The sequence below is a fragment of the Pantherophis guttatus genome, chromosome 2, assembly GCF_059756535.1.
Source record: "Pantherophis guttatus breed Tessera chromosome 2, ASM5975653v1, whole genome shotgun sequence".
NCBI classification, from domain to species: Eukaryota; Metazoa; Chordata; class Lepidosauria; order Squamata; family Colubridae; genus Pantherophis; species Pantherophis guttatus.
The window spans coordinates 227,768,775-227,782,253 of NC_142064.1; positions in this window are offsets into that span (position 1 = coordinate 227,768,775).

A 13,479-nucleotide genomic window follows, 5' to 3' on the forward strand; every position below is an offset into this window, starting at 1 on the left:
GACAACAATATTCATGCTTACAAGACACTGCACTGAAATCAAGAGCTGTTGCAAAAAAAAAAAAAAAAAAAAAACCACATCCCAGCTTCAGCCCTCATGCTCTTCGGTGCCTTAACAGCTAACAGTTGTTGGGAGTTTGCTGCTGTCAATAAAATTAGATGGATTGAGTTTGACTATTTTATGGAAGTGTAAAGGAAGCTTTTCAATAACCTAAGTGACTCAGAAAGAGAGAAAATGGCTATAAAGCAATTAATTACAGTGTAGCAAGAATGACTCCGGTGTTATCCTGAAAGCATGGCTAAATACAGCTGCTCTAACAGTGATGGAAATTTGATTTTGACAGCACATTCCTTCAGGTAAAGTGAACTGCATAATTATTAAAAAGGAAGCCCATATTTATATTCATGTGCATGCTGCTCCCCTTGGCATTCCCTAGGAGCAAAGTAAATACTGGTAATAAAGTAGAGGAAGGAAGGAAGGAAGGAAGGAAGGAAGGAAGGAGGGAGGGAGGGAGGGAGGGAGGGAGGGAGGGAGGGAGGGAGGGAGGGAGGGAAACAGATAACATCAATATTTATACATTTGTTTATATATTTATTTATTAAATTTATATGCCACCTATCTCATTGTCAAGCAACTCTCTATATACATACAATATACAACAAGCTCAGTCCTTGAACATATTGTTGAATCTAGTCCATATAAAAGCATACTTCTTCATTTTATTAGTTTTAAAATATAAAGACCTTTTTTTAAAAAAAATGACAAATGATATATTTCTTGACTCTTTAGATATCTGAAGACATACCTACATTGAATAATCCTAGGTTTAAGGGAGCCAGAATTTTTTCTGAAATGTCATGGTCCACATTTTTGTTTAATTCATTCCAATTTCTTCAAGAGCACTTCAGAAAAACATCCTTTGAAAATAATTGTCCCTTTATCCATTTTAAACTTTCTTACTTTGAGATCAGTAGATGCAGATGAAGAATTTCTGACAAACTACATTATGGTTTGTAACTTTCTATCTGTAATCTTTGCAATGAGCCAATATCTTTACAGATGAGGGAGACTGAACTGTCATCAGAACTGCCCGCTGTTTTCTCTGACTAGTGATTGTTATTTTTATATCTTCAACGTGATTTTCTCTGACTTTTTTTTTTTTGCTTAGGGTTGAATTTGGTTGCTTTTCTCAATGTGTGAATGGTGTGAGAATTTTTTTTAAAAAAAAATGCATATTAAAAAGAATATAAATCATCAGACTTAGAAAAACTTGGCTTAGTAAGACTTGACTGTTATGTTAAACAAAATTAGCCAAAAGATGAAGTATTTTGGCTTAATACAAAATGACTAAAGTGAGCCTTGGAATGATGATTTTAGTTATAATATTTTAAATCCAGATATTCATTTTACTAAAGCCATTTATTTACATTTTACATTTTCTATATCATCATACATAATCTTGATTATCAAACGAATAGAAATGCTAGATATACATCCATCTATAAATACATCCATTAAAACGGAGTCCAGCTGCCTTTTGGAAAAGCATCTTGGAACAACCATGACCTGGATGATTGAGAATCTCCGTAGATGCATAAATTAAAACTACATTACTTTAATTACTTCCATCACCTTGTTTTAATCTCGAGGTGGGAGATGCTAAAAGTCTGCTGGAAAGCTTCTACAAAGATGCCACCCTGAATCTTCTTTGGCTCTCCCTTCAGATTCTCTGCTGATTATTATTATCGATTGAAATTCCTCCTGTAGTTGCTAACCTGTGAGAGATGGAGCTCTGAAGTTCCCAGGCTTCAGCCTTCCCTATCATTGTTTCTTCCCTATCATTGTTTCTCTGCGCTTTGCAGGAGAAAGTCTATGCTCAGTGTTTGTGGTCTTTGTAGGAAGCCAGCATACATGTCCACATCCCCAGAAAGGAGGCTTTTTTAGGATTCACTTCTCTCCACTACAGGAAACAGGAAAATACACTAGGCAGTCCCTCCAACAATTAAGCTTTATGAATGAGTTACATTTGTATCTATTGAGAAAACTGGAGCATTCCATTCAGTATCCATTTACAGAAAACCAGACAGCTCCATTCATAAACAAAACACCTTCGGCTACAGCTCCCACAGAAGGCTGAAGCTGATGGGATTAAAAGCAGAAAAACAAAGACTCCTAAAATCTACATTCCCCACCCAGCTCCAAGGACAGGGCATGAGCTCCCAGCCACAATGAGAATCAGGCAACGATAATTAGAATACCAAAAATGGCACACTCAAGCCAAGGTCAAAGTACACTTCACAAGGAACAGGCATGTCAATCACAAAGCCCCAAAGAATGTATAAAAGCCCACCTATTCTCAACCCCCATTTTGTCAACCACCCCAGAAACATGCTGCTGTCACTAGTTTCTGGCTACCAAATAAACAGAGACTTCCTTTCCTGCAGCCTGCCTCCATTTTATTTCCAGCATCTTTCTCATGGCTTGGAAACGGACTGGATTTTTCTTCCAACATCCTGGTTCCTGTTCAGCTCTCCATGCATCTTGATCTTGCTGTAAGCTGCTTCCTAACACTGCCACTTAGAGGAGTCAATATCAAGGGGTAGGGTGGGGGTGGAAATCATTGCAAATGTTGTTTTAAAATGTTGTATTTATATAGAGGGCTCAGGGTTGGTGTTGAAATTGGATATTTCTAGACATTTTGAAGTAATAAAAAGGAAAACATTTGTGGAGGGGAAGAAACTGAGAACTATGTGTTACTCATTGTAAAACAATCAGTACATAGATGCATATAGACCATGGATGCTGCTTCTAATATCTTTGTTGTTCCACATAGTTTGAAGTCTACATAGGACAGGAAAACCAATTCGCCAGCCTGCAGATAAAAAGTTAACAAGAGGAAATAAGTCAGAGAGCACCAAAAAAAAAAAGAAAGAAAGAAAGAGTTCATCCTTCCCTTGTGAAAATATGTGCATTTTGATTAAAAATGAATAAATGAACACTTTTTAGTCATGTTACCTATCAATTTAAAAAGAAATCTTGAGAACTAGTTCATAAGCAATTTTTCCCTTTTTGCTTGGGGTAAAAAAGAGATGCTGAAAAAAGGGAGTGGATTTTTTTCTATTATTACTGTTAATCATCACACAGTCAGCCAGATGTTCAGACGGGGTTTGCATTTTTGTCTACCTATCGAATCCTTACCAAGGACCTGGGATGATCTGAATGTTGGACAGTGTTATAGATTGTTGTCGCAGGATGGAAGCAGTTCCAAGTAAAGCCGCCTTCTGCAATTGACTGATGGCAAATTTGTCAATGCCTGTATGGTGTAAAAGTGGTGCTCCAGTTGTTTTGGGACTGCACCCAAAGCACCTATTACTATTGGTACTACCCTTGCTTGCCTTTGCCATAGTCGTTCTATTTCTATTTGTAGGTCTTTGAATTTTGTTATCTTCTCCCGTTCTTTCTATTCTATTCTGCTGTCTCCAGGCACTGCCACATCCACTATCCAGACATCATCATCATCATCATCATCATCATCATCATCATCATCATCATCATCTTATTCATTAAACATGAAACTCAGTCAACTGAATATTTAAAAATGTATCACAAATACTATTGACTGGCACTGATGGGTTGCTGTCAACATCCTAGGTATTGACCAAGTATCTTCTTAAAATGTATGATGCTCCAAGTAGCGCAGATTTTTGCAGTTCTGCTGGTGTTATTGCAGGAAGCTGTAATTTCTTGATGTATTTTGTAAAATTTTTGGACATGGTGCCAAGTGTCCCCATGACAATGGGTATCACTGTCACATGTTTCATCCATAATCACGTAGTTTCGATGGCCAAGTCATGATATTTTGTTGTTGTTATTTTCATCTCTATTTGGGTCTTATTTTTGAAGACTCCTTTTACTCAAGTGCCCTGGAGTATCTGCAAGAGATTTCTTCAGTTTCAAGTCCTGTCCAGTAGGTGGCACTGGTGTACACACAGGGGGATATTTCATTATTTCATGGCATGCTAAGCAGAGACAAGGTGTTTTAAGTGAAGTTTCAGAATTAAAAATGAAAATCTGAAAATTAAAAGAACCACATCAAATCCAAATACTAAGGAGTGTCAAATACTAATGGATACAGTACTGAATGTCTTTTTAGCAGCAAGTGATCTATGGATGAACAAATATGTTTGTTTTCTTCTTTGCCATTCTTCACTTCAGTTTATATTTCTTTAAAAAGGGCATACACACACAAAAAAATCACTTTGTGTATTTTGTGTCGGTTTCTCAAAAATGAATATTATTTTGCATAATATTTTGGAAATTTATTTCAGATAGATGATAGATAGAAGATAGATAGATAGATAGATAGATAGATAGATAGATAGATAGATAGAGTAGATAGATGGGAGAGGGGGAAAGAGAGAGAGAGAGAGAGACATTTGAATGCACTTTTGTCTGATCAGTGCATTTTATGTTTATTTTTGTTATACTGAGAACAGGTCAGCAAATTTGACAAAATGGACATGCTAAAAGTACTAAATAGTAGCTGCACTCCAACTTACATATTATTTGAAAAGTATACATTAATACATTCTATATTCAGTTCTCAGTTTTTAACCTGCTCCAATAAAAAAGGATACCCATATACAAGCAATTTTCTCCTAGCATTTATCAATAAAAGTACAAGTAAGCACAATCCTTCCACAATCTATAGCCACCAAATAAGGGCAATGGGAAGGCTTGGTGAAATTGTTTGGGTTTAGTTATGCTGTTGACTTAATTTAATTCAGACTTCCTTGCCTTTTGTAAATCACATGTACATTTAAAGTACAACAGGCTATGAATGCTGACCAAGCCATTTACTTTTTTTCCCATGCATATATTAAGAACAATTGTATACAGTCCCAAATGTGCTTTTTCAAGAGGCAATGGGACTTTTCTTTGAAGATGTTTCACTTCTCATCCAAGAAGAAGCAGCAACTTCTTGGAAAAGAAGCAAAACATCTTCAAAGAAAACCAGAAAGTCCAGTTGCCTCTTGAAAAAAAGCACCTTTGGGACAAACATGATCTAGATGACTGAGAATCTCGATAGACAAATTGTGTAACATGTACACAGAAAAAAAAAATCATGCACGTGATTGGGATGTTACATGTGAAAGTAAATTTATCTGATTTATCTGATTTACCGATCGATCGATTGACTAATTATGTGCCATCAAGAGATAGATTTTCTCCATGATGAGTTGTCCCTAACCAGTTCTTTCAGCTCTTCCAATGTAGTATTCATTGCCACTGTATTTGTGTCCATCTACATTGCTAGCAGTCATCCTGATCTTCTCTTTCCTTCCATCTTTCTCCAGAAAGCTAGGTCTTTACATAATATGTCTGAAGTAGGATAATTTGAGCTTCAAGTGACAACTCTAGGTTGATTTGATTTTGCTTGTTCTAGACTGACCAAGGTATTCTTGCGAGTTTTCTCCAATACCAAACTTCAAAAGTGTTAATACTCTTCCTATCTTGCTTTTTTATAGGCAATTTTCACTTTCAAAGAAAATTCAGAGAATATTATTGTTTGTATTGCTAGGTATGGACCCATCATGGTGTCTGCATATCTACAGTTTGTGCAGGAGAAGAGCAGGCAGAGCTAGGGGCAGAGTCAAGCATATCATTAGCTTAGAGTTGTTATGTTCCCACAAATAGTCCAAGTCCAAGCTCTCTTGAATTCCATTGACCTTTATCTGGTGCCGATTTAGTACTGAACTTTAGTTAACTAGTTGACTAGATTCTTGGCTATAAGATGAAGAAAGTTAGCACCCACCCCACTCCTAGAAGAATGAAATATTCTAGGAAATATTTAAAAAGTAGAATATTTCCCCTAAAAGAGAAATAAAAATCTTAAAGAAACAGAAACAAAAGACCCCAGCTCCCTGACCCAGCAGATATTTTGGTGCCATCTTATCTACAAGACAAAAGACCTCAGGTCCAGCAGGATGGGATTATCCTTCAGGGCAAAGCCATTGACCCACAATAGGAAATTGCCCTTTATTGCATCACCCAGCAAGATTCAACCAAGCCTGGGACATAGACAACCTCAGCTATGACTGCATAGCCCAATGGGAGTCTGACTGCAACCAATAGGATACATGCCCTTGCCACAGGAATAGGAAGCTCAAATTCAAAGCCCAAGAGAGGATGCGTGTGTGTGTGTGTATGTGTGTATCTTCCATGTGGTCAGCTACCCAGGACTTCAAACCCATGTGGTCCTGTTCACTATTAAACCATCCTTCCAAGCAGTCTCCATGTTTCCAGTGTCTTTCTTCCTACTTGGAACTGAACTCAGATGGACATTTCTTCCAACAAGCTGAGCAATAAATCTTTTGAACTGCAATTTAACATGTAATCCTGATCCTTTGCACCTGACAGTTTAGTACTGAAATGGAACATTTTGGACTTGTAAGATTGGAACCCTTATGAAATTAACATACGAAATAGGCTATTTTTAATCATATCTTCCAGAGATACAAATAACTGTAAATGTTTCCCAAAGAGCATGTACAAAAGTAGACACAAACTTTCCTTCCTACTGCTCCTTGGGGAAGTGTGAGGAAGATGGCAAGTTAAGCACTCTCCTTTTCTCACTTCATTTGCTTTCTAAGTGTCTATTATGCTGAAATTACAGCTGTTCCCAAGACTTTAAAAAGTGCTTCATTGCTGCAGAGAAGAAACTCTTTCAAAACGTGAAGAACCCTCACTAAGATTGTTTAAATCTCCTAGGCAGGGCTGCCATGCCTGACATCTTAATGGCCTAGCACAGAGAGGTAAGTGATAAAACAGATAAAGAGAAGTTACTGTATCAGCTAGAGACAGTGGCGATACTTACTCGATCCTCACATGAAGGCATGCTTAATTAGTTTCATCTTTTTAAACTAATATATGAACTGAAACTTAGCCATTCTTTGAAATGTGCATTTCTCCACTATTACAACACAGTTCATTATTTTTTTTAAAGCAAACTTATAGGCAAAACTCTGAACCAAAATGCATATATTCATGAAAATAACATTAAAAATACATTGCATTATGATAAATGGTTTCCAAAACTGTATATCTTATGCAAAATTGCCAACAAAAATATGTACATGCGAGGACACATAGACAAAAATACATAAATATTTTAGTGCTTTTTTAAAAAAGATCCTAACAATAAAAGCAGTTTGACAGTGGCACCAATTGTTCCCTTTCATTGGATATGTTGAAAAAGAGGCATGAAAACTTGGTCACATAATGTCTTGATTTTGATTCCTGGATTGAGTAGAGATTAGACATGATAGCCTAACTCCCCTCCCCACTTTATAACACTATTTTATTGACAGGATTCATGAAAATAAACACAGAAACACCAAAGTTAATAGGCTCACCCACCACTGTGTGATAAACCAGCAATCAGCTATGCATTGCTGCTGATTGGTCACAGATTTCCAGATCTATATGAACCAGTGGTGGGTTCCTCCCGGTTCGGCCCAGTTCTGCCGAGCCGGTAGCGGTGACGATATGACGTCACCGAACCAATTCTGGCCCCCTGCCCCCCCACCCCCTGCGTTATTCTTACCTTTTATTTGGCCCCACCCCCAATCTATTGCTGCCTCCTGAGTCCCAGCTGATGGGCTATAAGAAAAAAAACTGTTTAAACTCTTGCCACAGGGCTTCAAAGGGCCGCCCTACAGCTGATCAGTGGTAAAAGGCAGTTTGGTGGTAGACCGGTGCCTCCAAAAACAAATGAGTAGACTCGTGCCTGCAAAAATACATGAGTAGACCAGTGCCTGCAAAAATAAATTGGTAGACCGATACAGCTCTGCAAGCAGTTAAAAGCTTGGTAGACCAGTACTTCTGCTAAATCCTAAAGAATTGTCACATGACCATCAAGCCACGCCCACAAAAAAGCCATGCCCACAGAACCGGTAGTAAAAATTTTTAGAACCCACCCTGATATGAACCTTGAAGTGGAAAGATAACCAAACAAATTTGTTACTTTTTCTCCATGCTTTGTTTGATGATAAAGTAGGAGAATAAGATTTAGTTTAGTTTCTCAAAAAAGAAGGATGGGAAGATACATGGTTGGCTTAAAGATGGCATGTGAGGATCAGAAAGGATTCTGGGAAAGAAGATAGGTAGTAGAGAAGCTGGGTGGCAGTGAAGCTGGCAGTTTAGTTACAATAATTAAAATGGACTAGGCAACTAGGCAAAAGGGGGGGGAATAGATCCAGGAAACTACAGACCTATCAGCCTGACCTCAATACCAGGGAAGATTTTGGAGAAGTTAAGCAACGAATCACCGAACACCTAGAAGCAAACAAAGTAATAACCAAAAGCCAACATGGGTTTGTCAAAAACAGATCATGTCAGACTAATCTTATTGCATTCTTTGACAAAGTGACAAAATTAGTGGGCCAGAGGAATACTGTTGATATAATTTACTTGGACTTCAGTAAGGCATTTGATAAAGTAGACCATAACCTACTACTAGATAAAGTAGAAAAATGTGGATTAGACAGCATCACCACCAGATGGATTTGTAACTGGCTGACCAACCGCACTCAACGTATAGTCCTCAATGGAACTGCATCTACATGGAGGGAAGTATGCAGTGGAGTACCCCAAGGCTCTGTTTTAGGCCCAGTACTCTTCAACATCTTCATCATTGACTTGGATAAGGGGATAGATGGGGAACTCATCAAATTTGCAGATGACACCAAGCTGGCAGGAATAGCAAACACTCCAGAAGATAGGCTTAAGATACAAAAGGATCTTGACAGACTTGAACATTGGACACTATCTAACAAAATGAAACTCAATGGTGAAAAGTAAGGTTCTACATTTAGGCAAGAAAAACAACATGCATAGGTACAGTATATGTGGTACCTTGCTCAATAGTAATAACTGTGAGAGGGATCTTGGAGTCCTAGTGGACAACCAATTTAATATGAGCCAGCAGTGTGCAGAAGGTGCCTAAAAAGCCAACACAGTACTAGGCTGCATAAACAGAGGGGTAGAATCACATGAGGTGTTAATACCACTTTATAATACCTTGGTAAGGCCACACTTGGAATACTGCATTCAGTTTTGGTCGCCACAATGTAAAAAAGATGTGGAGACTCTAGAAAGAGTGCAGAGAAGAGCAACAAAGATGATTAGGGGACTGGAGGCTAAAATATATGAAGAACAGTATGTCTAGTTTAATGAAAAGAAGGACTGGGGAGACATGATAGCAGTGTTCCGATATCTCAGGGATTGCCACAAAGAAGAGGGAGTCAAACTATTCTCCAAAACACCTGAGGGTAGAACAAGAAGCAATGGGTGGAAACTAATCAAGGACAGAAGCAACTTAGAAGTAAGGACAAATTTCCTGACAGTTAGTGGAACAACTTGTCTGCAGAAGTTGTGAATGCTCCAACACTGGAAGTTTTAAAGAAGATGTTGGATAATCATTTGTCTGAAGTGGTGTAGGGTTTCCTGCCTAAGCAGGAGGTTGGACTAGAAGACCTCCAAGGTCCCTTCCAACTTTGTTATTCTAAACTCTAGTAGATGTTCATGATGGAATACTGGACTGAATATTTCTATCCATAGTAAGGTTGGCTACTCAATTTAAAATGGGTTGAATAACTGATACTAATTAAGATTTAGGGGATGCTGTGCGTGAGAGAGAGGGGGGAAGGAGGGAGGGAGGGGGAGAGAGGGGGGAATCTAGCCCTTTCCAACCATCAATAATTAAAGGTTAAATTTGCCATCCTGTGATCTGGTAAATGTGAACACTCAAAAAAATTAAATGGCTATATCAATATTACTTGATTAAATAGCCTCTTTCATTTGCAGTTGGCTTTTGATGAGAACTTCAGAACATTGCAAAATAATGGATGAGAGGGAAGCATTTAAAAGAAACTACAGAAGAAGGGAAGAGACTATTTTGATGTACTCCTCCAGACAAGATTCAAAGACATGATGCTTTCAGATACAGAGATCTCATTTAGCTAACAAAACCTTCCAGAACGCCACAGAAAGCCATCTAATGATGTGGAAGGGGCATGATCTAATTTTGTTTTGTTGAAGCAGGTGCTTAAAGATGAGAATTATCACAGGAGTGATTACCTGATGTCTATAATTAAATTTCCCCAATTTCTACAACTGCCATTTTTGTTAATATAATTTGGGAACATTTTTCAGTGTGGGGAAAGGTTTAAGGGTGAGAATGGGAGTAGTGAAAATTCTAGAGGTCTTCTGGTCCCATTCGCATCATTACTTTGGGGAAAAAAAATATTGAATGAGTTGTGTTACTGAAATTTAGCAACCGGGCAGATGATTTTCAGCAACATAATTTTGGAGTGCAGGGAGAATACAAAAGTGGCTGAAGTTGCATGTTGACAATGGGTTACAAATACCTTCCCCTTTTGTTGTGGTTATCCTACTCAAAAATATATTTTTGAGATGGAACATTTACATTGGTGCACAATATTCTAAAGGCAACAGAACCATACAGTCATTATGAGACTAGCTATATTGTTTACTATTCCTTCCCGAAAATTCCAAGCATAAACCATGTCTTCTTTGCCAATGGTGTATTTGGAAAGGATTTTGCTTGAAATACCATTATTTCCATGTATTGTTTTCACTTAGACTACTCAATTTATGAAATTGGGTTTTTTTTTTCCTATGCCAATGTTGCTACAAATCCAGATACCGTTGCTATATACCAAAGAAATAATAAAATGAAATTAAATTGATATTTTTCTTTAAAAAACAAAGTTTTTGCTCTGGCCCTATCCCTTCATAGAATCAAGTAGGGGCTACATAAATTACATAGAATCAAGTAGGGGCCACGTAAATTACAAACTCAACCTGTTCCTTAGTGTAGGAATCCAGATTAGAATATCCTCCAAAGGTAGCAGTCCAACCTCTTTAATTAATTAAATTATTTGCCACCCATTTCACCTGAAGGTGACTCTGAGTGGCTTACAATATATTACAAAAATAAAAATTATAATGAAAAGATGAGGAGGGAAGGGACAGGGTGCATAGGGGAGAGATGGGATATTCTATTGGTTTGTCAACCAACTTCAATGTGAATAGCCATATGTTCATATCCTTATCCATATCCACTGAATATCCAATGAAGGAAACCTAATCATTTTCTTGGATAACTGATTCTACTGATAAACTGATATTACTGTTAGGTATCATGTTTTGACATTCAGTTATTATTTGCCTTCCTGTAATTTACAGCCATAATTCTGTGCCTTGGAACTTGTTACAGTAGAAAACTGGTCGTGACCTATTTTGTGTGACTTTCCTTCAGGTATTCCAAGAGTGCTGTCATAACTCAGTTTAATATTCCCAGGGCTAAACATTCCAAAATCTTTTGAACTTACTTTATCAGACTTGTGTAGAATTGCACATAATGAAACTATTACATCCCAATGATTTGGGAACAATACTTCTGTTAATGCAGCCTGAAAATTGCATTTGCCTTTTTTTACAGCCCACTCACACTGTTGACCAATATTCAGTTTATATTAAACTATTATTCTACAATGTTTTATGAAATAAATTATAGATTCTATATTTGTGAGTTTTATTTCTTTTTCCTGAGTGAATAAGTTTGCATTTATCTGTTAAATTTCATATCATTATTTTAGTCCATTTCACCAACTTACAGTATTATAAGAGTTTGAGTTTTAGCTTATTACCTACTTTGTTTCATCTGCAGATTTCATAAATATTCCCTGCACCTCTTCATTCAAATACTTACAATGAAGAGTGAAGAATACAGACTGAATCTTGTGGCACCCACGAAGAATTAAAAGCATCCCATTTCATTCTGTGTCACCTCTGATAACCATTCCCTCCACCTCTCATCCAAGTCATTATTTAAAATGTTGAACATATTAATATTTCTTTTATTTAGAACCATACATTTTGGGGGATGATGTCCCCAGAATGCTATTCAATGCAATCAGAAATTGCCAAAGGACAAATTGCTGAAGCTGAACAAATTTCAGCCCCTTCTTCTGACTGCCTGAAAACCAGATATTAGGGGTGTGGTGTTTTTTTTTTAACAGAGTTAGCACTGGTCCCATGCAATTTTTCCTAATTATCCTGCAGTTCCTGATCAATGTCTGCAGGATCTAATTAATTACGAGTGCCCTGTAGTCATGGAAGAGGTTTAAAAATAACCACAGTCCACAAATGGGAGATAGAATGATGTTCTTCAAATGCTTCATGCTCTTCTTCAGTAGCTGCCCCTTTCTTAACATGCACTACCGGTACACTATGATGTGATTTAGTTCAGGATTAATTCAATGGAAGCCAATGAAATTCCAAGTCAATAAACAACTGAGGCTGAATGGCAGAAAAACACATTGTAATATAGTCCCGTGAAAGTTAATTCAACATAAAAGAATAAAATTATAATTAACAAGTTTTTCAGTAATAGAGTAATGAAAAGGAACCCTCTGCCTGCCCCCAGCAGTACACACACTGCTCTCCTAAGATTTTCTACAACTTTTATCTACAAAACTTTATTTTGCTTTTATGTTTTCATGACCAGAGGTTGTTTAGATAAAGTATAGTGGGCAATGTGTGGCATTCCAAATGTTATGGAGCTGGAGCTATTTATGCATAGGTTAGGTTGATGGAAACTGGAGTCCCACAATTACTCAAGGGTGATATTTTGTCTAACTCCCATATTATGGGAACAAAAGCTTGATGTGTAAGACATCCATCAGAGAAAGAAAATGAATCTAAGTCTGATTGACATTACCTGTTGTAGCCCTTCCAAAGGCATTGATGAACCCTCTTCCCCACCCAATTATCTGGCCTAGGAATAATTATAAAGGATGAATGAGCACCATTGTCTCACAAATATAAAAACAAAAAAAGATATGCCCACACTTGACAGAATTGATATGTCCTGAGCTTTTCAAGCAATAGATTCCACCGCTAAGACATTTCTCCTTTATTTTTAGTTTTACTTAAAAGCTTAGAATGTTACTTCCTTTATATACAGTCACCTGCAGTTCTCAAAGTAATGGATTTCCAAATGGGAAGCAATTTTCAAGAACCCTTTTTTATATGTTCAGAATTTCTATGAATGAAATATGAGAATCCATTCCAAATTCATTCCACAAGTTCATTCATCTTTTGAGCTAACATAAATAGCTAACAGGCAAGGAAACTCTACTGCCCAGTTCTCTGCATGGTTGCTTAGGAGTAAGAACCTCTGGAGTCAATTGAGATTTGTTCCCAGATAAAAACATGTGCCTTGGAAGAAGCTACCTAATATGGATAGAATTCCCTGAAATAATATCTACTGCTGCTACTTCCAGTGATATTATGAGGTCCAGAGGACCATCCATAGTTCAGAAGAAGTAGGGAGCATTGAGGAGTTGATTAGCTAACCATAAGGAACAAATATGTACTGGAATAAACATC